At 39.6% G+C, this 26,113-nt stretch overlaps 1 protein-coding gene across 2 annotated transcripts in view; it reads right to left on the bottom strand.

The window, feature by feature from the left end:
* LOC127360122 (leucine-rich repeat and fibronectin type-III domain-containing protein 2) overlaps positions 1-26,113 on the bottom strand; it is a 134,423-nt gene that overhangs the window by 63,778 nt on the left and 44,532 nt on the right. For both annotated transcript variants that reach the window (XM_051394393.1, XM_051394394.1), the window contains exons 2-3: positions 25,343-25,471; positions 36-171 (exon numbers count right to left, since the gene is read on the bottom strand). The gene's annotated coding sequence lies outside the window, so the exon portion shown is untranslated. The remainder of the gene's footprint in view (positions 1-35; positions 172-25,342; positions 25,472-26,113) is intronic.

Raw genomic sequence — 26,113 nt, 5'->3', positions numbered from 1 at the left:
GCATATGGATGTGTGCAACAGGTTTTGGTACTCACAGTTATAGGATCAGTTGTTTGGTCAGGTCAGGTATCCAAACACATATTGAGTCATGTCAAGAGGGTGGGGTCTGAATCGTACGACACCTTTTCTTGATGGTTGTCACATTTGTCTCTGTTGGATCTCTCAGGTCACCTAGAGGAGGAGGAGGAGGCACAGTAGGACAGTTAAAGGAAGGCATTGGTGATGGTTGTTCAGATTACAATAACCTGCAAGCTGCAGTGTTTGGTTCGTGAACAAAAAAGTAAAGTTAGTGAACAACAAGATTTTTTTTTCTCCCAGTTTTTGCCCGCCATGATATGCATCTGGTACCACAAGCACATGGTTGGCCATGACCACAGTGGAATTAAAACATCAAACATTCAAAGAGCACTTTAGAGTGCATCAGGGAGCAGAAAAACAGTATTTTGGCTTTCGGTTTGGTAATTATACCCTTCTGATTCTTTGATATCAGTCTGTAGAATTAAAGGATGGGTAAATCAGTTTGAGGGGAAATCTAAAGATAAGGACATCAGGGTCAGACGCAGACACATTCAGATCCATGATGTTTTCAGACAAGGTTTCAAAGGAGTTCTCTGACAATCTGTTTCTGTGTTAGTCTTATGAAAGGAGGGAATAGCTGGTGTCTAATAATACAGCATTAATACGTCTCCTCATTAAAATTCTGCGACCATGTCAGAGCACATGTCCTCCCAGAACCCACTGCTCCATCTCATCCTAATGGGAGAAGATAAAAGCAGAGAGAGAGAGAGAGAGAGAGAGAGAGAGAGAGAGACAAAAGGTAGACACAACAAGGTTTCATAATGTTTATTTTGGTTAAAAAAAAAAAAAACTGTGTTCTGGCTCCAGGCTGTGCCAGTCGAGGTGAATAAACAAAAGCAATTTTGAAGTCTCAATGCAATTAGGGCTCTCTTTACTGAACAACACATCTTTCTGCTGAAACAAGGCTCTTCTTAAGCTCTGCATCTGCCAGACGTCTGTCTTTGCCAAACCAGACGGTTGGGGTAAAACACTAAATGACACACATCCAACTGGCTGAAAGAGAAGACCCTGTGGTCTTATGGCACTGGACAAGAGACATCAAATTAAATAGTGTCACTGTGATACCAGATAATAAGCACTGTGTCACAGCGGTCTAACGTAACGAAAAAACACATTGCTTGATCCCTGAAAATGACCATCCTTTGCATTCTCTCCATTAAAAACCTGCCCCTACCTTCAGAGTTGTGCAGCTTATCTAAAGAGTCCGTTCACCAAAATTATGGAAAACAATTGATTTGTATTTGTCTGGGTTTGAGATATATATTTGAAATGATGATGAAGAAATGTGTGTTCCAGATACGACACAGGAATAACAGTCACTAGCTTTCATTGGGACTGTTTAAGTAACTCCAATGAAAACTATTTACATAAAAGTGTGTGGTTAGTCTAGAGCAGGGGTGTCTAACTCAATCACTGAGGGGGCCATTTTACACTTAAATGACCACCCTGTTGTTGTATGTCTCGCTAACCAGTCAAGTTACTGTTCACATCCATGTCTGTCCTGATTCACATAACATATGTGGTGGTGGATGTTGATTAGGGCTGCCCCCTAATAGTTGAGTAAACTGTTAGTCTGGGATAGAGGAAGAAATTGTAGCGATGGATATCCCAAAACCCAAAGTAAAAGCATGTAAAATCTGTATGATATCATCCTGAAAAACTGGATTGCCATTTTGTTTCCACTTCATTACTGAGTTTGGCAGCATGTCCATGTTCAATTACTACTCACTGATACATAATCTGTTGCATCAACACCATTTTAAGTTGCTGCAGGAGCTGCAGTAGAAGTCCCTAGGGCCAGTTAAATAAATGTTGTCATTGTTTATTAAAGAAATATCCCCATTTAAGACTTGTCATTTCCTTTAAATCAACTTTCCTTTTTGGAAAGGCCTCTTTAATGGCTCGGTAGTTTCTCCACCTGAGCACAAAACCAGACCTTTTTAAATCACTGAAAAAGAATCTCAGATGTTGGCAGTGATTCAAAGGCCTATAAAGCTATGATACCCTAGGGGTAAGACAAAAGAAAGAATTATGGGTACAAATTGTCCCAAATAGGACTGATTGATCCCTTTCTTGCGATTGTAAACTACAAGAATAAACTGAACAGGTTGAAAAGACAATTTGCTCTCTTTGACAAACAATTTTAGTTGTGTCATGTGATTTCCGCCTCTGTCACAGTGACAAGCTGCAGAATATCCTCCCGAAATCCCATTGACAAGCTCTTTCTGCAATGTCGGGTGTTACTAAGCCACAGAGATTTCCTGACTTCCTTAGTTGTAGCGGTTAGCTGTTGCCAAGTACACCTCTGCTTTGATTCTGGCAACACAATATGCTTAATGAGATTCCAGAGCCTGCAAGCGGCATTCTCCATCTCTCCCTATAACCACCTACAGCAGCTCGAGTGCCCACACTGCCTTGTGGTGGGCTTAACATTGTTCGAGTGCAAACAGGCATGAAGCTGCAAAAGTTCAACCAGAAATCAGACAGTTACAATTTCACGCTGTATAATTGATACACTGCTGTTGCGTGTAGCGTAGGTCATCAACAACTGTCACTCTAGATTAGGGTTGATGTAACACAGTGAAACATGGCACACTGGAAAAGGGTTTCTCTAACTGTGTGTGAACAGTGTTCCTTTGTCACTTTTCAGCATCTTGCAGTGGCACTCAGGTCTTTTTTAATGAAGATTTAAAGCCTGAAGTTAGACATGGAGCCAGGGGGCCTTGAAGGTGATGAATATGTAAATCAAGGATTGTCCATCTCGAACAAATTAAGGCTACTACCTATGGCAATCTGTTTTTATTTCACACCCAAAATACGACAATACCTCTGCTGTGGCTGTCAAGTTTCTTGATGTAAAACAAGCCGTGTGCGTGCTCATAAATGTCAAATACCTCAAATAAGACGCCAGCTACCGAGTGGAAGTTAATTAAGCTGCGTGGTCTCTGAACACTTTATTCGAAAGTTGCATCAAAGCAATCAATCAAGAATGCATCTGTCATTAATGTACTCTTTTAAGGGGGTCAATCAAGGCGTATGGAGGAGGTCAAGAAATCCTTTAGATGCAGAGTGTTTAAGCTCTGTGTGTCGATTAATTATGAGCAAGATTGCACAGCCAACATCCCTTCTGTCAGGGCCTGAGTTGTATTAAGGATTTATGCACAAGAATACAGCACTATGGGAACATCAGGAGTTGCTGAGACACTGTGAAAACACACGCTAATAAAATACATACTGTAAAACAAACACAGATGTGTACGTGCTGAAATGTCTACAATACATTCATTAGGTTGCCATATGAGATAAGACACTGAACATCAGCTACAAACCACACACACACACGCACGCACACCCGCACACTCTCTCTGTTCCTTCAGATGATACATTTAAATCCTGTTAGTCATCTGATCTGAGCCACAGAGAACACATCTGATCCCAAACCAAAGCCACAACTGGACCTCTACAAGGAGAGAGCAGACTGCCATGTTCCTCTGGAATTAGATTTTATTTAATCTTCTTGCATATTAGTTACTGAGTGCAGCCTGCTTTTAAAATAAGCAAGGGAATGGTGGTTGATTAGTGGAACCCAGATCAACCAAATGGAAACTCATTGCTTTCAGGGGAGATGATGAAGCATCATGTTAAAAAAACGTTGTTATTTCTGTGTGTACGGTGTTGTGCACATACACTATCTCTGGCCAGATACTGTATGGGTAACATATTGACTACTTATGTACAAACACACAACAAATTGCAGGCTTTGAAATTACCATATGTATATAGCCATCAAATGTATGTTTGTGTCCATCAAGTCTGCTGAGTACAAATTTATCATAACATCCTGCTCTGTGAATTGTAATGTATTCCAAACATCAGTGCTGCCTAACTTTCAAATGAAATGTTTTCACTGTGTGTATGTAATGTAAAATCTACCAGTACTGTCAATATGTCACTAAAAGCCAAATATGTCAACCTACTATACCTATAATTAAAAATGTACAGTTGTCATGAACATTATTATTTAGCTACATAGACCAAAAACGTTTTTTTGTACCAGGTTAACATAAAATAAACATGTTTAAACATAAACATGCTTATTTCTGCTGTAAAGTTGGACATTTTAACATGGGGCCTTATGGCGATCACTCCCTTCTGGAACCAGCTTCAAATGGCTGTTTAAGGAACTGCAGTTTTTGTTACTTCGTGTCTTAGTTGAAATGTTTCAGTTTGGACCAAAGTGGTGGTCAGACAGACCAGCATTGCCACTCCATCCTGCTAGCATGGCCATAAATTGTGAAATTAGTGCAGCAGAGGCCGAGACCTCCAGACTTTTAGCCAATTATATGGGTCAAGCTTCAAAAACACTGGATCCCACACTTTCCGTCGCGTGACACAAAAGTGTCTATTATTTGACTGTCCCTGCCTGGCAAATGCCCACATTTGTAATACAAACTTTCTGCTTAAAACAAATGTATCCAAGCTGAAAAACCAAGTGATGAAACTGGAGTAATTTTGTCAGACTTGACAAAGTGCCTCCAGGACCACATGGGAAATTATTACAACTGTTTTCCCAGGCTGGGTAGTACTAACCAAGACTACACAATTGACTTTGACATGTAAAATCATTGGAGTGCTTCTTTAACTTTAACTCAACAGAGACAAAGCTCACAGAATGAGTCACAAGGCCCTTATTAGTCAGTGGTGCAACACAACAGCCAACGTTTAGGGAGTGAGGAAATCCACAAATCCTGAGAGTTTCCATTGACTTTGTCTTGTCTTTCATAAGTCCCTGCACAGCCTACAAATATACTCTCTTACTATTATTACCACGTGGATGTAGATCATCAAAGAGTCGGTGCACCGTCCTTCCAAATCACATCCAATCTCTCTCTGCAAACAGACCTGTCATAATAACATGGCAGGTTGCTGAGTATACTGTGACATTATCTATCTGGAGGGATTTGCACATGACAACTGAGCTGCAAATGAGGTGTCTCAAAGACTGGAGGTCAGAGAGAATGCCACGCACGTCCCTCTGCCCTGCTGTTGGCAATGTTTTGATCCGAGCACTGGGCGGTTGGACCGGGGCTGTCCCTTTGAATGCTAATGAATGATGTCTTCAAAGAAGCAGCGCTTCCAAAAGTCACCTTATACCATTTGGCCTGATGTAAAAGGCGACTTCACACAAACAGTACGGCCTGGGCAGACATCAAAGTACAAGCCTTATGCAAGAACAACGTTTTGCACAATAGTCGTTCTCATGGCTCAGCAAGCCGCTGTGAGAGCACATCCTGCACTTACAACACTGTGGTTTGAACTGAACATTCAGCTCAACCCAGTGGTGCTAACATGAGCTGTACTCGTTGGATGAAAACAGACCGAGTTTGCATGGAAGAGGAAATATATTTCTGAGAAAACTTTAGCAAAGTTACCAAGCAAACACTTTGAGCTCAGTCTCCTTTTCTTCCTCTCTCCACTTTAATCATACACTCACACACCAGCGCACAAGCTAACACATTGTCTCACCCACTTAAACTGCTATTTTCTCAGTGCCAATGGTCCAACATTGCCACACATTTTTAAATTATATACATCACTTCTCTCACTTCTTCCAGATGTACATGTATACTCCATTTGCTTTGGTATACATATATCTATGTTCTGTGACAGGTCCGACATCTTACCAAACCATTAAACCATAAAAAAAAAGGCTTTTTGAACCTCCTCTGTATTGAACCTACTGTGTTTTTACAACACTGTAGGCTCTGTGCAGGGGAGGTGAACCTGACCTCAAGTTGGCTCTATCTTTAGCTCTGCAGCATCGTTGACACAGCTTGCGGACTGTTTCAGTGGGCCTTCGCTACATAATTCATCTGTGTTTGAGCAAAATCTCCTTGAAAGGAATTAATGTTACCCTGCCTCAAACCACCAGCCATTTAATCATTACCATGGAGCTTAACAGTTGCAACCACCAGTCTCTCCCTGCATGGAAGTGTGTGCTGTAAAGTAGTGTGTGGGGGTGTTGAGATGCAGAGCAGTCACAGATAACTTTTTGATGTTTGAAATTATTCTATTATTGCATTGTGCAGGTACAGTAGGTGATAAATGTCCATGACTCTGAGAATACAAATATGTTTACCCAAGAATCTGCTGCAATGGAACCCAAGGACACTTATATGTAGCCTACTATGTACATTACATTACAACTTTTAACCATATTAAAGTTCAAATCAGTATGAGAAGTTTTGCCATCTGCTTTACCATTACGACATATTATGCCATCACCATGTATAATTTCAATTAAATTAGCGACAAAATGGTACTAAAAGCCAAAATGCATTTATTGCACTGGTAACATGAAATTTACTGCATGCATTCTGCTGCAGAGAGACAGCTTACTTGACAACTAGGGCTGTGTTCCGATCCTTAAGACCTTAATTACAAGAAGCAGAGTAGAAGAAAACATTCCCATCAGCCTCTGAGCTGTAATTATGTTTATATCTGACAGGTATAATATCTCCCACTTGGCTTCAAGAGACTGCATCAAGATAAAATCCAATTGTGACACTAAAACAATTGATTCAGCTAATTTAAAAGGATATATCGTTTTTATCTGCATTCACTTGTCAGCTAACCACCACAAACACATAACAACAAAAGTAGATAATGTAGGTAATTTATCCGGTGTAATTAACAGTGAGTGTTACTTGAAGTTTTCCTGATCTTCCCATTGTGCCTGAATGCAGCATAAAGATGTGAAAGCTAGGTGAGAGCCGCAGCAGATTTTCCCCATTTGTTGCATATCATCTATAACTGCAAAATATACATTTTGGTGAACTGACATCTTGATAATTCAGTATATTTTTTCAAATAATTTAATAAGGAAGTAGCTAAATTCTGTTATAATGGAGGAAAAAACTTGGTAACTAGCTTAGCAGAATGCCACGTCAGCATTTGGTGAAACTGATGTGAGTTGGTGTTAAGCTACCTTTTTTAATGTATTATATTCATTTGAATGTAAATATTTATTGTAGGCAGTCCGATATATAGCAATATAGTGATATTTGAATCTTTTCCATAAATGTGTAAAATAAAGTTTATTTTCTTCAGTACAAGAACGCTAAAAGAACACCCTTTGTTCAAAGATGTGTTTTCCTCTAGTATCTTCTGAAGGCAGGGTGTACTTTTAAGGTATTATGTCTACGCTTCTTATTTCTTATTATAAAATATCTGTCCAAAAGGGCATAAACTGGAGCTATTAATATTTCACATTTGTCAGAGATTGGCAGCTAGTGTGAAAACGTTTCTCAACTTCATCTCCTCTGTAGTAACAGCCTGTGTAAGGGCAGAAAATGAGATTGCATGACAGAAAACTCGGTTTACTCCTCTTAAACCAAGATAGAGACATTTTAAAGAACTGCGAGACAGTGAAAGACCTATAGTGGGTCACAGTGCTCTGTTTAACACCCCGACAGGGTGATGCATCTGAGAAATGAGTTGGTGTATTTATAGTCTCATTTGCATGCAAGATAGGCCATATGATGAAGCCGCATACAGTAATTGACTGTGTAAGTTGAGCCCTCCAGTGCCAAAGACGAGATGGAATATTTTAGCTCATGACAAGTACACAAGGGGGGATGCATTATGTATGCAAGCTTAATAACACATTTTAAATTCCCAAACTCTTTGTTGTTGTAGAATATGTGAGAGTATTGGGATGAGGCTTACAATAAAGAGAGTCGTCCTGAAGCTCGTGTTTGTCTCCTGCCAGGTTGTAATGTACTTGCTTTTGTATGCATGGAGTAAACAGTAAGCTAGCTGGATTACATCCAAAGCAGAGTTAAAAAACAAGCTTAATATGACATTTTATCTCACATCGTACAGCCATGCAAAGCTCCTGTGCATTATCTTCCCTGTTGACACACAGCGATATGCAAAAGATCAACCGACTGTGGATTAGTTTTACACCATTTCTCCTCACTCAAACATGTTTGTGACACTGATTTAGCTGCACCATATCCGCCTTTTCCTGGTAAAACCATTACTGGAGAAGTTCTTGGTAAATCTTCAAGTACATTCGCCTCAGCAGAAGGACAATTCATGTACGTGGGCGGTGTTGCAGTGGTGATACTGCTCTCCTGTAGCAGAGGGTCAGTCCTTGATTACAAAGGATGGCATTTTAAAAGGTCAGCCCATACAGTATGAGTGCATGGTAACCCCTCTTTCTTATAATCTCTTCTCCAGGCACACAGTCTCTTTTCTTCTCTTTTCTTTTGGCAAATAACCACGGGGTCAAAACTGCACAAGTAAATATAATACGCATATCCACAGACAAGCACATTAGTGTGATTTTGTTTTGACTGTTGCATTTTACAGTTTACACTTCAGATTTGGAAAACATCTCTTAAGTATTAAGAGATTTTTGATGAATCATGTGTCTGATGTTGGAACCTTTAAAAGTGTCATTTGCCTAAAAAACAGGATTAAAACCATTTGGACTGTTTGAATGGCCTTCATATGGAAACCGAATTCATTTGTCATCAAAAACGATTTTAATTAACGTCAAGACATTTTTATTAACATCAAAGGCTTATTAACTTGATGACAATTTATTGTCTATTAACAAAAAAAACAGGGTATAATTAAGGTTAAGTCCTGTCACATTTATTGATTAAGTGTAAGTTGATGGATTCGCTGTAAGTTGGCCTGTAATAATGAATGGTGCTAACTTGTAAATTAAGCTGCGACGCCTGTGGATGGATCTCAGTTGCTAAGTGCTTCAGTGTGACAGCCAGCCATCAGACTCTGCTCCCTGTCAGGGTTAATCACAGAGGATGAGAGAATTTGTGACATTTTGATGCTAAAAACACTGAAAATGCCTCATTTAACACACTCCACATGTAAAATCCTCCTATCCTCCACTCTCAACCTCTTTATCTTTTGGTTTGTTTGTTTTGTGTTAGCAGTGGCTGGGAATATTTGAAAACTGACTTAATATCAACTGTAAAGCTTGTTTTTGCTGACTTTTGGGAGAAATTGTTTTCACCCTGCTGCAGTGATGCAGAAGTGTACTCGGGATGTGTTCAGGGCACCTTGACATCACTGTTGGGCGTGGTTGAACTGGCAACCACACCCAACAGTCATTTCAAACCATTGATAGTATGTATAATGGACAGAGCTTCCGGGTCTGTAAAGTGAAGCTTTACAAGTGGGAGTGTTTCAAACCTAAAGCCCTGGATTAGAGATTAAATGTTAAAAACTAACACTGTATCGTTGCTCTGAACTCCCAGTCTAGCCAGAGTTGCCTAATAGGATGGCTAAATTAGCTGTAGGCAGGATGTTTGTTTTGAGTGAATCGTGAAAAGCTACTCTAGTCGAGTCTCACATTAAGAATATAGGGCTGGAAATTAGCATAATCGGTCCCCTTTAAATTCAGTGGTATTTAAATTGTCATACAAATTCAGTTGCTTATAAGATTCAAATCTTTGCCACCATAATTCCCCTCTATGTTACCTTTAGTTGTTAAGTGATTTGTAACCACCCACAGGGTGAATGGTGCTGGCCTGTTGTATGTAAATGAACAACCTTTGTATGTCACAACTTTGCATTACTGTAGACGTTAAATATATGTTAAAGCTCAAAGCCCGAAAGCAAGTGCCTATTGACAGACACAGATTTATAGTCTTGCAACAAGATGTAGATAGTGCACTGGTCTTAAAACAGAAAATGGACGTGAGACCAGGGACTCCTTTGTGCTTTCTTTGCACTGAAACACATTTGTAGACTCCTGAACCGACCAGACTGCATACTACGGATGATAAAACAATAAAAGGTTTCAGGCTGTTAGCTGTAATGGCTGTAGTACCTTGTAATTATGTTGTCTTTGCTGAGCTCTGTGTGTGATACACAAATCATTTTGTTTTTTTTTCCAAACACAAGACAATATTCCTGGCTGTCATCTCGTATTGTCATGGACATAAATCAGCACATCACCAAGCTCACAATACTGTCTGAAAGCTTCCCATATACCTGGAGACTTGTAGAGGACGGACAATTAATGGAAGTTAAAATATAATGTATTTTATATAATAAGTGTAATTGAAGAACTCAATGGGAAAACAGATTCCGTGGTTGTTGTGAAAGTTTTTCTGCAGTAAGATAGTCCACATCCATACAACACATGTGACGCAAGGACAGGAATGCTGGTTTTAGTGGTTCAAACATGTGCTTCATATAACCAACCATCCACCTGTCCTCTGCGTTGTGACTTCAGTGCAGTATGATTGGTCGTTCAGATCAAAAATAGCAGGAAAGGAAACTTAAGGAAACCGGTTCAAAATGTTTTTCATTGTGCAACAGAAGGAATATCTTTTCATCCAGATGGTTACAGGAATCTCTGAGGATTCTGGAAATACCTCCAGAGCAGCGATAAGTGTTGTTAAATGACCTTTTGGGTTTTTCAAAGATCTGCGGTTATTTTTTTTCTCTTTTGAAAATCGGATGCTTAGCTCCGTGACTCGAATGTAATGGCAATACATGTGAGGCACAAACTAGAACTTGAGAGCATTAAAGAAATTCAAAGGGTGTTTTTGTGGGGGCGGGTTGCTTCAGGTACTCAATACATACATAATCCTGGAAGGCCAGGTTGATTTATACATTCATAATTTTGAAGGCTTATCAGATGCCAGAACACTGCAGAGAGGATTAGAATACTCTGAGAAAGGATTTTACAACTCTGATGGTGGTGATGAAGGATAAAGTGATAAAGTAAAGTAGAATTACCGCTTTCATGTTACAAGGTAATCTACCGGGGACATGCATGTGTTTGCTTTGAACTGAGGAAAAAGTTTGGGTTTTTTTAGCTAAAGCCCTCTGCATCAGCCCAGTGTCCTCACTGAAATAAATGAGGTGGACTCTGTTTTTTCATGCAGTGTTAATGTCTGTCTGAACACGGCCTAATAAAGTTACTTATGGAAATTGCCACTGAATGTGATCCAGGCAGCAATTTAGTAGTACATAAACATATTTATTTATTACAGTGGCTCCCAACATTTTATTTTGCTTGTGACCAAATACATAGGAGATTATTCTTGCAGCAACTCATTACAGAGTATGTGAGCTGTGAGCAGTTAAATGGAAGTAATTGTTACTTATTAGAGTCAATTTATTGGAAAGATTAGAAAAGTCCTGAAAATACATTTTGCTACACATTTTTTTCCCCCAATAACTTACACCAGTAATCATGTTGACCCCTTAACTGTAATTATACTTTTATGTCTGCATGTACGCAAGGGTCCGTGTTGTCATCAGAGGGAGTATGCGTAGGCTCTGTATGGACATCCATATACCTCCAATTTGTTGTGACAGTGAGGACTGCCCACACCAAGCTTATTATAGTTAACTAAAACTGAACTAAAAACTAAAACTAGGTGTGAAAAAATATTTTAATTAACTGAAATAAAAATAAAAACTAGACTAAAAAACAACAAAAAACGATATCATGTGCTTACAAGATAAAATAAAAATATACATGTCTTTAGTTTTAGTCAATTTGGTAAAACTTTTCAATACAACAAGCATGAGGAGGCATTGGTGCATATTGAGACTGGCATGTCTACAATTGATGTGTTTATATTGTTATAGCTTTTCTGACAAATATATAAATATAAAACTTTTAAAACATAAACTAAACTGAAACAAGCTACCCCTCTACTAACTGAAACTGAACTGAATTAAAAAATAATAATAATTGAAATGGAATAATAAAACAAAAAGAAATAACGAAAAACATTATAATAACTCTGGCCTGCACAACCACCACCCTACAAGGGCACAGCTTCCTGTAGATGCCAATGTACTGCGCATGTGTGGTACACGTCCAGAAAGCAGTAGAAACAGAACCACTACTAGGCCGTGGTGTCTGCAGTTGTCCGTGTACGCATCTGTTTGGGAGTATATTCAGGCCTTTAGATGTACCTCATGACCCCCCTGTGCATGTCCTGACCCCCAGGACTGGTTCAGAACCACTGTTCTAGAAGATACGGTTACTATTAATAATAATTAATATTATATAAATGATAAATCAATAAAGAATTGCTTAACTGTTAAACAGATTTGCAAATCATCAGACACATGAATCAAACTTGACAAATTAATCAAGGGTCTGATAATAAATGTGCCTCAGAACATCTGTCAGTCATTTTCTACTTTGTCAAATCAGTTCCTCTATAGGCTGAATTGCATTTTGCTAAACAGAGTTCATTTAAATAAACCCCCAATCAGCATCTGTAACAAACTTGCCCACAAATGACATGCTGAGGGCTCTACTCTGCGTCACAATTGATTAACTTCTTGAACAACATCTAAAATATTCAATTAAACATTCACAGTGCTGTCAGTCAGTGACTGAACTGCTTTCACTCCCTTTGATGAAACAATTATATTTGTTAATCACATGCTCCGTTCTGACTGCTGAAAACCAGCTGCTGATGGCAATAACAAGATGTTGCAGCACAAAAATACCAGAAACACCCCAGAGAGACGTGAACGAAGAAACAGGGCCGGGTTCTATATGGTGCCCGCTCCATGTATCAGCGCCTCTGATGTGGAAAATGAAAAGTTGCTCCACATTTGCATGATGTGGGACTCCTGTTGTCTGGCAGCACTATATATGTCATTGGTTAATTAGATGGAGAAAAGCACATTCGTCTATCAATAGCTCCTTTGATCAATAAAACATGAAAGCTTTGTCAGCAGTCGCTCAGTCGCATTCTAAAAAAAGACCAGTGGGTTGTTGTTTTCTTCTTTTCTGTTTGATTACTGGAAGTGGGGAGTGGATTTCCAGTGGATTTTCTCCACATTTATGAGTAATTCTGTGCAGATCACTAATATTTTTAATTATTTTTGAAGAATGGCTAAGTCCCTTGTTTGTTTAATGTCATTAACTGCTGCTGATCATTATTAGTTTTTTGATAAAGAGCTGCAAGTGTCAGTATTTCACCAATCCTTTAAATACTGAAATTTCATGCCTCAATTCCTTCCTGAATATAAAATTTCAGTGTAGTATTTGTCTTGAAACAATGTGTGAATCCTCGTATCATATTGCACAGCTTCAGATCTGACAGTGATACTACTTGCGATGTAATTAAGAGCTGACAATCTAAATGGTCACCTGTTGTGTTGAACAGTGTTTATAAAATAATCTTTTGTTGTTGAGGATTCTGGTGCACCATTAAAACCCAGTCGGCGATTTCATCCAACAGTGTGCTGTATCAGTCTGTAATTCATTTGATGATAACATAATCTTTACATAAAGTGCAATTAACCCAACTGGGAGTCTGAAAGGGAAATTAAGGCAAAACAAAATAAGTTATGTTATTCTCATTACAGTAGTTAGTATAATACAGACTCCCATGAAGTTATTCTGCTGAACATTTTCCCAAGACAGCATGCAATGTCAGAGCACGCCCCCACACTTAAGACTGATTGCGCTTCTCTGTGCTGCGTCTACAGAGAGCAGATACAATTTAATTTAAACATTTCAGATGCTGCAATCAAGACTCCTTAGATATAAAAAGCAGATGAACGCACCTAAATGTGTCATTTCACAGAGGCATGGGATCTTGCATGCTAACAGTATCTATATTTTTTATTTTTTTTTTAATCAACTCCAAAGGGTACCTTTAAATGTATATCTAACATTTAAAAGGTACCCTGTGGAGTTGCCTTGTAAACAACATTTAATTCAATATTACAAACTGAAATGCATTTTGTGCTTCCTTGAGGTCTAACAACGTTTTGAATGCATTTCCTTCCTGTTAAAACATTTGCAAAGTCAATTTTAGGCTCAATTTGAATTCCTCATTGTTTCATGTTCATGCTGTCTTCTTCCTTCCTGCCAATATTGATGCACTGCTGCATTTCTCAGTACATTACCTCTGCCCAAGGGCGCAGGTTTGGTTTCAGCATTGTGGAGGAGGCACACATTAAGCGTGTGCCTGGGGTTCCTCCCTTAGGAAATTCTGAGCATCCAACACTTAATTTTCTGCATTCTAGTGAATTTTTATGCACCAATTTGCACCTTTTCCGCATTCATTTATGGTGCAAATGTCTTTATTTATGTAAAGGAAAAAACTAAATCCGGGCACTAGGTAACAGTTCAAAAGATAATGGAGTATAATGCAGTAAGGCTGTCTGGCATTCGGTATTGCTTTCAAATATTACTTTTCATATTTAATGTGCTCCTTTTCCCTTCTGGCTCCCCCATGGTTAACCGTGCATATTTGGCAGAGAAAATGAGAAAATTATGTCATTTTCTCAAAGAAATTCATTTTTTTCTTGACAAGTTGACAGACCAGAGCCAAAACTGAAACCTAATGATGAGCCACAAGCCAAAAACAAACACCTATGTATTGCTACGATGCAAAATGGCACTAGGATCCCAAGTTCCTGTGCAAAGTATCTCTGCCCTCTGTGCTCATGTTGAAATATAAAATAAATGCTTCCATATCAGCAAAACATTGCGCACATGTTGATGGCTCCTTTTTTAATATGTACAGCATAAGTCACATTAGACTCCTTTCAACAACTGGACCGGTTGTAGAGGAAAGATGATCGCGCATGTCACTCCCCACCCATCAGAGATATAGATTGATCTGAAGCCTTGAGCCATGGCTCTGTGAGAACAAACAGCTGTTCAACCAACACTGTCGACTGTATATACAGTAACTGTTACTGAACGCTTAGACAATACATTCTGCAGCCTACACAGCCTTTTGAGTTGTGTCCATTCCTATTGTACGCACCCATCCGCAGTATAGTGATTACTCATGTTGTTGTGGATTTATTTATTGTGATAAAATTAAAAAGTAGACATTTAGCTATCAAAGTGTACGAGATACAAATACTAGTGGTAAACATTCCAGTCAGCCTTCACAGTGACAATCTCAGCAAACAAGTCTGCTACACAAGGCCTTTCAAAGGGTAAATGGAGGATGAGACTAGAAACTACAGGTCATAAAACCATAGAAAGCTGAGAGTTTGTGGAACAAAGCTGGGTTGTTTTTCTCCTTCACTTATAGAAAACAGTCCGACTGCCCTTATTCCCAGTCAATGGTTTTTAATCAATACTTTTTAATCAAGGTAGCCATTTTTTCAGGTGGTTGCTGTCTTTTTAATGGTGACTGTACACTGCAAGACTTTTCTTTCAGATGTTTGACTGAATAGGGGTTAACGCTGAGATTTTCTCTCTAATTTTACATTCTGTTAGTCTTTGATAAGATGACGGCTCAGGTGTGAATGTGAGCTGTGGGATGAAATGCATTTATGAGTCAGTGATACCCATCTTGCTATTTCTGCGCTTCAAGTTAACAATTACTAATATAAGTGACACCCCCGGGTGGTTACGTTCATTTTTAGAGCAAGAAATTGTATCAAAACTGCAATGACAAAAGAGTGTCCAAGGTGTTTATAGGAGATCATTAACAGCGAACCATTTGTAATTATGGTGCCACAAGGATATTTTCAGTACATCGCTGTAAAATGACTTGGCTGTTCTCTAAAGTTTAAAATGCATCAGCACTAAACATTTTGGCAGCCTGCATCCTTGTCTGGCAAAGGTTGATGAGATGACAAAAGGAATGTTTGATGATAATTGCTGTTCATAAGTTTGTGTAATCATGCCTGTGTAATTGTTTGGATTTGTCTTCTCTTTAATCTCGTCACTTTGCTGCTCTCCTCTGACACTTTTTTTGATGCATGAAAATGAATATCAATATCCTGGGTGCTCTGCTGATATTGTGACTGTTGGAAATACTGCCTATTAGAACAGAGGAAACCTCTAATTTGATTGGGATTCCTACTTGATCAACAACCTGGCAAACCTGCCCTTCTTCTTTGTACATTTTTATTAAATTAATATTCAATGTGATGTATTATATTACATCACATTACCTCTTTCTGCAACACCACCTGGTGCGCAATTTCATTCATTGTGAAACAAGTTGCTCATTACCACCCAAGTGTCGTGACGTCACCCATGGGTTTGTGGAGTACTGTTTTGAAGCATTGAGGTATGCATTATAGTCGTCGCCATGACAGTTTGTCGGAGCTAGTGGATGTGACATACTGCAAGTTGAGCTGCAGTTATTGGCTGTGCAGTTTCAACTCATCCATAGCCAGAAACAATGGAGGCTCACCTGGTCACACACAATCTCATATTACAGCTAAACAGTTCACTAAAATATGTTTCTGAAATGATTTTAGGTGAGAAATAGTCAACAAAGTAACAGAATCTTGATCCATATCTGATCAGCACTGCCTAGTTTGACTGTTTGATCTGAGTTTGTTGCGTTGAGCTGGCGGACTCACTGAGAATGACCTGACAATCACAAGGTAGCCACACCTTAAGCATATCGTCTGTTTTACTCTAAATGGGACCATAATTTACTAAATGAACATCATAGAAGAAGACTTGAAACAATTGAGACCATAAACTCATTAGGAAGCTGTTTACTGAGCTCATAAATCAAGTAAGAAGTCGGGCCATTTCTCAATAACACTGCATGGTGTTGGTGTGTTATTGCAACCATTTCAGCAGTTTGAGCTACAGTAGCTCGTCTGTTGGAACGGACCACATTGGCCAGCCTTCACTCTCCACGTGCATCAAGGCAGACCAGGAACACCCCACAAGAGCTGCAGTTTTGGAGATGCTCTGACCCAGTCGTCTAGCCATCACAATGTGGCCCTTGTTAAAGTCGCTCAAATCCTCACGCTGCCCACTTTTCCTGCTTCTAACACATCAACTTTCAGGGCAAAATGTTCACTTGCTGCCTGATGTATCCCACCCACTGACAGGAGCCATGATAACCAGATAATCAGTGTTTTTCACTTCACCAGTCAGTGCTCATAATGTTATGGCTGATAGGTGTACACACAATAAGGTAAAGCATTACTGCTGTTTTGAAATTAATAAAAATGTCTGACATGTCAAACAAAAATGGAATATAATCTTCATAGGTGTGTTTTTATTAGCATATAATTGTTCTTATCTACAAAGGGAGCGGGTCTTCTACATTGAACTGTCATGTTTCAACTGTAGCCCAGAATGAACAAACCAAACACTGGCTGTAGATAGGGGCTTTCATGATTTTCGAGACTTCCTCAACCTCCGTAGTTTCTCCCTCACACCTGCAACTTCACCACTTGATGCCATTAAATCCTACACACTGGTCCTTTAATGGTACACGTCTTCCTTTAATTATGACATTAACCATTGTTCTGTGATGTTAACATGAGGAGTTATTAAGCATTAAATAGAGGTCTAGTTTCCTACCATTGATTAAATGTGTGTAATTACTGGCAACACCATTTCTACCAGATAATCATTAGCAGAATCAGTGTTTCCTGAGTGCCAGCTAACCAGTTTTAGACCTGTTTAGTTTGTCTGGTATTTCTTCAAATTGATTAGCTGCAGGGTGTTCATTCACATATGAAAAGCATTCAGAGTTGTAGTTCATAAGCTGTGTGAATCCTGGACACTTCACTGACGTAGTGGATACAGCTCATTGTACTGCATAATCATCGCCTGCTGGACTGTTCAGGCGGAAATACAAGATAATTGCTGGCAGAAAAGTGGTCAAATGATTTTTATGAGCAGAAAAGTTGTGTATTGTCTATAAGTAATTGATAATGGATCTCAAAAGCATACACCATATTATAAAATCATAAGCGGACCACAACAATGAGATTGTAAGCATTTGAAGCCACTGATTTATTCATTACAAGTTCTCACTCCCATGTATCTAGTTGGGTAACTGTCTCACGTGTACACAGTCAGTAACAATAAGGGCTTCAGTTCACCTGAGACATCCTCCGCATCTCAGCCTTTGTATCCCCATCCCTCCTGTGTATCTGTATCAATCAAACAAAAAAATCCCATTCGGCACTTCATTAAATCACCGCCTACTGTAACACAAATAAAAGGGTAGCAGCACATGGTGAAACCCCAGGCACTGTCTAACCACCCGGCACTTCATTGTCTCAGCTGTAATGAGGCAAGCATGAGAAACAACACCCCTGACTACAGGCTGAATTACAGTTTCATCCACACATGAGAGGCAGGTGAGCAGGACGCACAAATCAGGCAGCTCCAGGGGGTGAACAACTAAGGAGCACTTGGGCCATTGAAAGGTTTCTGAGGAAGGGGGCTGATGTGATCCCGCTCTCACAACTTCATCCCCAGGGCTCGTGTTACCGTTCATCAACCACGGTGACAGTTTTGGGACAAGTTCATAAACAGCTGCTGTAGGAGGCTGAGCTATTCAGGGATCTCACCATCCGACATTTCCTGATCAAAGCTCAGTCAGAGGAGGCAAAAAAAACCCATTTTGCTGCACAGAAGATTCTCTGCTACAGTTTCATCAGCCAGTTTTTATATAATCTGCACAACTGTGGGATGTAGCAGATTTTGTTTGACTGTCAAGTTTGGTTTAGTTCTTTGCACTCAATTTGTTTGGGTAATGTTTAAAGCATATATATTTCTCCACATTGTTTTCACAGATCTCTTAGGAGAGGCTTCCAAGCACACCCACTCTCAAAAGATATCTGCAGAGGAAACAATGCATCTCTGAGTTATTCAAAAAAACTGATGGCACATCACAGTGGGTCATGTGCCCAGCAGTTTTACTTTATGCCTGTCACGGAAAGTATGTTTTTCGCCTCTTGACAATATATTCAGTGTTCAACAGTGCATCCAAGCAGGATTCCACTCTACATGTCCCACCAGCTGATTTATGCTCCAGATACTGAGCTAGTCAGTTGACACAGAGAGAGAAGTGACATTAAAGTGAAACTAAACCCCTAAATCTTGCTCGCTTCCTCCCTCTCAGCAAATTAAAAAAATGCAACACAGATAATAATTCAAGGGGCGTGACCTTGTGGCTATGAAGTGTGTGACCAGAGTGACAGACTGACTACTGCTCACCAAGCTAACTAGGGGTTGGTTGGTGCCACCACATAAACTAATCAGCCATAACATTCTGAGCACCTGGGCACCCTGATGGTCATAATGTTCTGCAGCCCCATGCCAACAAACTGTGATGGACTGTGTGTTCTGATACCTTTCTATCAGAACCAGCATTAACTGTTTCAGCAGTTTGAGCTACAGTAGCTCGTCTGTTCACTCCCCACGTGCATCAATGAGCCTTGGCTGCCCATGATCCTGTCTCTGGTTCACCGCTTTTCCTTCCTTGGACCACATTTGATAGGTACTGACCACTGCAGATCGGGAGTCACTCAAATCCTCACACTGCCCATTTTTCCTGCTTCTAACACATCAACCTTGAGGACAAAATGTTCACTTGCTGCCTATTATATCCCACCCACTGACAGGAGCCATGATAACCAGATAATCAGTGTTTTTCACTTCACCAGTCAGTGCTCATAATGTTATGGCTGATCGTGGTATGTCGCCTGCCTCTAGAACAGCGAAATTGAATTGCAATAGCCAGGTTTCAACCAGTAGAGGTCGGTCGATATGTATATTTATAGCACAGTAGGTAGAATTAAAATAATTTGCAATAAAATGTATATGGATGTGAATAAAAGGTTATTTCTGACTGTCCATGTCCAGCCACAGCTAATGCTTTTAACCATGACTAGAATCTTTCCCTAACCTTAACCATACCTTAACAGTAGTTGAGTCAGCCGGCTCTTGTGGAGTATTATGTGCATGTTTTCTATGACCTTGTCACTCCCCGCAAGGAAACACCAAGCTTAGCGCATATCAGGGAGTGACGATAAAATCTTCTCCGTAGGACAACATACCCTCTACAGGTGGATGCTTGGGCAGAGACTGGGCTCATGAAATACTGTATGAACAGCACATGCTGTGGTGGTAGCAGTAGAAGCAACTGAACATAGCTTTTAAGTGATCAGTGTGGCAGCAGGCGTGGCAGGAAAGGAGCGAGTGGATAACTGACTGCTTAAGTATGGCACTGTAATCAAAGGGGTATGTTGGATATATGTGGCAGTGAGGGCCATTAAGCGCAGCAGCAGCAGCCTGAAGTTGACTGCCAAAACTAGCCTGTAGGCTTCACTTCATTTTCCATAACTATGACCCTTCCCCAACCTTAATCATACAATATTTGCATGCAAAGATATTGTTGAAAGAAATTACTCAAAAATATGTTGGAATTCTAAAAAGTTATTGAACGTAATCCATGGTTTACGGTTCCATTTTGTTGAATGGATTGCCAATATGCATGACATGTTGTGACAACCCCCTCTATATCGGCAAATGGGCCTCTATAAAAGTCCTTGTATTACACAAAGTGAAAATGAATGATAGGCCACCATGCAAATAATGTAAGTACCAAAACACATACCCCACGGTCTAACTAATCAAGCTCACTGTAAAACCCACCAAAGTCCATTAAAACATCAACAATGTAAGCCTCTCAATAGCAATCAAATCTTTTGTGCTTTCTGAAAAAGATTTACTTAGCTGAATGACGGTCTACTTTATTAGGAATCAACAAAAGTAATACTGGTTAAATAGTGTCATTCCAAACAACAGTTGTGAAAATGCTTTCTTTACCATCCTGTGTGTTTAACAAAGGTATTACTTCAACAGTCGAAACTTGGAAATTGAAAGATAAAAAAACAGCCCTCTAATCAAATAGCCCCAGCTCATTACAATGTAATGCAATCAGCCCATAGAGAGTCAGACTTCACTTACTCAATATGTTGAGGAGTGACATATTGAGATCACATCAATATTCCATTGGCTATTATTAAAATTCATATTATGGAAGATGGAGTGTGTATGTGGGGGGTGCACTGTAGGAAGATCTTTATTTGGCAAATCAATTAGTCTGTGTTTGATGTGATGGACCGAATATTGTCCCGCTCCAGGCAAGGGGCCGGTCCCTGGAAAGACAAAAAGCAGCAGCAGAAGCAGACATTTCCTTGAAGATTAAATTATTGATGTGTTAATATTATTGATATTCATTGATTATTCACAAATGATACAGTGATTAGGGTTTTGTCTTTATATAAATTAAGTGATTATTCACAAATGATACAGTGATTAGGGTTTTGTCTTTATATAAATTAAGTGATTATTCACAAATGATACAGTGATTAGGGTTTTGTTCAAATTAATCTCCTTGTTGGTGAACCTCTGAGGACACACACACTGAGTGGGCAGACTCAATAAAAGCCAGAGAGATGTAATTCCATTGTACAATCCAAAAAGTTCCCACAATGTTATACTAAATATCATAAACTATTAAGTAGCTACAACACAACGTATGTAAGTTACCCTGATCACTATCTTAGTCGTGTGTTGGCATGCTACCATTCGCTAACTGGCACTAAACACACAGTACAGCTGAGGTTGCCGGAAAGGTGATTAGCTTTTTTTATATAGTTGATCACAGACTGTAAAATTCAAAATGGACGTAGTCTCTGTATCACCCATAGGTTTCTGAAAAGCCATTGTGAAATTTAGTGTCGTTGGCTCTGGCCATCGCCATCTTGGCAATCCTGACTGCCCTTTTTAGATTAGCAGGGACCGGGCGCAAAGGCGTGGAGCTGAGGCAGGCTGAATGAAGCCTGGTTGCTGAAAACAGCCACTTGTGACAGCACCTACCTGTCACTCAAAAGGACCATGCCCTTAATTATGCATAACTGTAGTCCTTGATATCATTTTAAATGGGTGAGTTACATAAAAATCCACCCTCCTGTGAAGTGTACAGTGAACGGGGAATTTAACTAAAGAGACCAAAAATGATTTTTGTGCCAGTCTGTTAAAATTAGTATTTCTGCTGTAAAGTTGTTTTATTTTGGGTCTTATGCGGATTGACTCACTACTGGAACCAGCCTCAAGTGGCCATTCGAGGACCTGCAGCTTTTGTTACCAGCAATGGAGGTTACCAAAGATCACCAAAGCTAATCCTCTAAGAAACATGAATTTCTGTAGAAAACATCCTGGCAATCCATGAAATAGTTATTGAGCCATTCCAGTGTGGATAAAAGTAGTGGACTGTGATCGACAAACCAACTTTGCCATAAAAAAAGCAAAGAAAACTGGATAAAGTCAATATATAAAAATAAAATACACAGTGAGTGGCTGTGTTGAGTTGGCATTTGGACTTTCTTAGATCTTCTAGGAATCAAACAAAGCCTGTAATTATAAACTAAGTAAACACTTTTGTGTTTGTTACAATTCTTGTTATTATAGTGCTGTAATGCTCGCATCTAATCATCTATCTAAACATAATGACCCAGGAGGATATTAAGCATATTTATGGCCTCTACTGTGTGAAGCCTGCATTCATGTACAAACTGCAGGAGAGATGCTATAAATATTATGGGTTGTCAACTGTTAAGTCTACATTTCACTGAAGGTCAGGAAATTCCTTAAGTGGTCCTGCTGTGTCATAGAACACAACTCAGTAATACAAATATGTAATGCATACCGCATGGGTTCTTATTTATAATGCATATAATGAATTGGTTAAATAAGTCACTTTAGAAAACAAACATACACTGTAAATGAGGCAATTTGAATGTGTGGAGATGTTTCCCACCCCCCGTACTGCCCAGGAGACATATGGTTAGGTAATTTGTTTCATGTAGAGGCGGATGCATGTCGAACTGAAACATAACTCATGTGAAACTTTGGTTTGCTGTGAAGGCTCACATTAGCCATGTATATGGCTCCACACCACACAGCTCATTACATTTAATTAGCTCTACCTTATTTTGTCCACTTACCAATACATTTAACACTACTGCCGTCACACTTAATAACAGTTTGTAAAGGGCGCTTGACAGTTGAATCTGACTCGCAGATGTCCAATTCTTGCTACTACTACTTATACCTTATTTCATGTGTTTATAATTTATATTTTCCAACGTGATTAACTCACATTGTGACAGTCAGGGTCACTGTGAGGACTTCAAGAGCAACAATCTGTTCTAAATGAAAGATATCTATCTTTATATCTTTGGACTATTCAGCAGCATGCATGATACGACCAAATCAAAACCCAGTCCAACATCACATCATTTCTCATTTATTGATATGAATGAATACTATCCTTTCCCCGACAATGAAATACAATTTACAGTCTTTCTGTGTTTTCAGCTGACCCTGCTTGTCCTTCACAGTGCCCTGGGATTCTCAACCTATAAAACAGGTATTATTATCCTCAGCTCGTGACGTAATTTGGTAGAATATTCTACAAGGACTCTGTGCCAGGCATTGGTCCTGAGGGGAATGTCATGGCCCTAACCTCATCTCCAGCTATCATTGGCTCTGTGTGAGCTGTTCACATTCACCAGGAAGCAATGCAGAAATGAGGGAAATCATCAGAAGGCAGATAGACAGAGCAAGGGAGGAAAGGACAGAGGATCGAACAAAAGACAGATGAGAGGAAGGAATGACGGACGGAAATACAGGAAGGAGGAAGGAAGGAACAAAAGACACGAGGGAAGTAGAAAGAAAGGAAGGACAGAAGGAAAGAGGAGGGAAAAAAGAGAAGGAAGGAAGGAAGGGATGAAATGAACAAATAACATACAGAAGGAAAAAATAAGGAACAAAGGAAGCAGGGAGAAAAGAAGAAAAAGAAGGGAAGCAAGAAAGAAGGATGGAACCAAAGATGGGCAGAAGGAAGGAAGGAGAAAGAGATAGGAGGGGTAAAGGAAGAAAGAAAAGTAAGGGAGAAGGGCGTAAGAAAGAAAGAAAGAAAGGTACAAAAAGACAGGAGGGAGGGAGGAACAAAAGATATGAGAAAAGTTGAAAGAATGGAAGGCAGGACCAAATGGAAGAAGAAAAGAGGGAAAGGAGGGAAAAGAGATGGAATGGAAAGAATGAACAAAAGACACAGAAGGAAAAAGTAAGGGAAAGAAGACAAGAAACAGCAGGGAGAAAAGAAGAAACCAAAAAAAAGGGAAGGAGGAAAGAAGGATAGAACCAAAGATTGGCAGAATGAAGGAAGGAAGGAATGAAAGAGAAAAAGACATGAGGAAAGTAGAAGGAAATAAAGGAAGGGAGGAAAATGGAAAGAGTGAAAGAGGAATGAAAATTGAGGAGGAAGGAATGAGACAGGGAGGAAGAAAACCTAGGAAGAAGGGAGGAACCAAATACAGGTGCACTGAAGAAAATAATGAAGGCAGGCTGGAGAGAGTTGAGGGGCTCAGTTCATGCAGGTCTGATGGTTCCTGCCAGAGCTGTCTGTGCTGAATGAACAAACAGTAAAATGCGAAGCAGGCAAAGAAATATTCAGGCCCTTATGATCTTGCACCTGGACATTTTAGTCTACACTTCACCTTAAAGCAACCTCAGAGCCGCTCCAATCTACCTATAGTGCAATCACAGCTCTGAACTACTCCATATGTCTGAAGCCCTGATGCTGACACATGTAGGCTTAGGAATTACACAGTGAACATGTAGCTGTCAGGAAAGCTTTACAGGACTGACACTTAAAAAGCTTTTTGAAACTGTTGTCAACATTCATATAAAACAGGCAGACATCCAGGCTATCACTTGGTGTTGTTTTACTGTTAACCTGTAAACGCAGCACTGCAGTATGCATGCTGCGGTAACTGTAGTTGGCAGCATTCACTGAAGGTCACAAGTGGCTCTCTCGTCTTATGCAATTAACCTAGTTTCTCAGTGACGCAGCAATCTATGGGGAAGCAATTAAAATCAAAATTCTTCCCAGTGTGTGGACTTCACAGGGCAAAAAAACCTTGGACGGCCCAACATTTGTTTGGAAGTGTTGATTAGTGGTTATTATTATTTTAATTTTTTTTAAAGACATATGAAACTTTAAAGAAAAGGGATGGACGCAAGGAAGGAACTAAAATATGAGGGGAGGAAGAGTGTATTAAACTAAATGAGAGAGAAAGAGGGAAGGGAGGAACCCATTTCTCTCACCTGAACCAGGATTTTGTTAAAAATCTATTACTCTGTGTTAAATATTGAACAGATTCTTAATTTATTCCCTGATATTTTGTTCCTGAAGGAGGTGCAGCTCATGCGTAAAATCTTATCAGCTCACATGACTCCTCTTAAAACAAACACACAGCCAGGCGAACAGAAGATTCTCCCTCCGTCTGTTTATTTGTTCTCAAACCTGACTCTCTCTGTGTGTGTGTGTGTGTGTGTGTGTGTGTGTGTGTGTGTGTGTGTGTGTGTGTGTGTGTGTGTGTGTGTGTGTGTGTGTGTGTGTGTGTAAGCGTACTGTGTACTGACCTTGAATTCGTCCTGCGGGCAACAAACGATCCAAAGTCTTTCCCCTCCTCCCACGGATGAATGTTGCGAGGTGTCGTCTGTGTGTGTGCTGAGGAAGAAGTCCTCCACCTCATCCGTTCACTCTTTCACCTGCAGGAAAACAAAGAGAGCAGAGGAGAATGAGAAATGGCACCGGTCTTCGACATTTGTGGTGCGTCTATTCCTTTTATTTTCGAGTAGAAAGAACACTGGGTCTGCATAAACCCTGACTGGGGTTTAATTCTCTTAGGGTAGCTATATTTTGAAGGACTTCTTTAGATGCAAAGAAATTCAGCATAACAGCATTAACAAAGAGTTTGTTTTTTGTGATTATTGTGGCTACGGATGCCCGAATTTGCTGTGGCTTTTCTGAAAAAGAAAAATTGATTATGGCTTACTATAATGGCAAGCAGTAGGGATTTTAATTCAGTGGGGCTGAAGTGGGGGTTACTAAAACGATTTGAATTGACCATTTGTTTGCTAAATATTACAAATGTTAACTAGAACAAAAAATTAGAAACTCTTGCATATAATTAAGAGTTCCTAATAAAGGAACATTGGACATTTTTGTAAATATACTTATTCACTTGTGTTTTCAGTTTAGATTTAAACAAGGAGTTTTTAAATGGTTATGAAACAGTTTCAGTTTAATGGTGATGCCTCTATATGACCTACATAGACAAACAATAACATCAGCGGGATATAGAGTTATTTCTAGTTATTCTTAAAGCCTGCCACTGGGTCATATTCCTT

This window comes from Dicentrarchus labrax, unplaced genomic scaffold, assembly GCF_905237075.1.
Source record: "Dicentrarchus labrax unplaced genomic scaffold, dlabrax2021, whole genome shotgun sequence".
NCBI lineage: Eukaryota > Metazoa > Chordata > Actinopteri > Moronidae > Dicentrarchus > Dicentrarchus labrax.
This window is presented reverse-complemented; position numbering and strand designations above follow the sequence as displayed.